We start from the raw sequence: 547 nt of genomic DNA on the forward strand, positions 1-547 counted from the left end.
TGCCGCCCCCAGGGCTCGGTCACCCCTGCCCAGAGCCCTGGGGAGCAGCTGGAGGAGGCTGACTGCCAGGCCCTGGATCCCTCCCCCGCGCACACCCCCCCAGCCCCCGCCGCTTGCATACCTGAGTCCCCCACTCCTGGCTCCTCTGGCCAGTGCGCCCCCTTGTGTCCAGGTGTTTCCCCTTGTGTCCCGGCGTGCCCCCTTGTCCGGCTGTGTCCCCTTGTCCCCAGGTCCACCCCCTTGTCCCTGGGTGTGCCCCTTTGTCCCCGGGCATGCCCCCTTGTATCCGAGTGTTTCCCCTTGTCTGGGTGTGCCCCCTTGTGTCCGGGTGTTTCCCCTTGCATCCGGGCGTGCCCCCTTGTGTCCGGGTGTGCCCCGCTTGTCCAGGTGTTTCCCCTTGTCCGGGTGTGCCCTCTTGTGTCTGGGTGTTTCCCCTTGTCCGGGTGTTTCCCCTTGTCCAGGTGTGCCCCCTTGTGTCCAGGCATGCGCCCTTGCATCTGGGCGTGCCCCCTTGTGTCCAGGTGTGCCCCGCTTGTCCAGGTGTTTC

Source organism: Bison bison, unplaced genomic scaffold (genome assembly GCF_000754665.1).
Source record: "Bison bison bison isolate TAMUID 2011002044 unplaced genomic scaffold, Bison_UMD1.0 scf7180017859641, whole genome shotgun sequence".
NCBI classification, from domain to species: domain Eukaryota; kingdom Metazoa; phylum Chordata; class Mammalia; order Artiodactyla; family Bovidae; genus Bison; species Bison bison.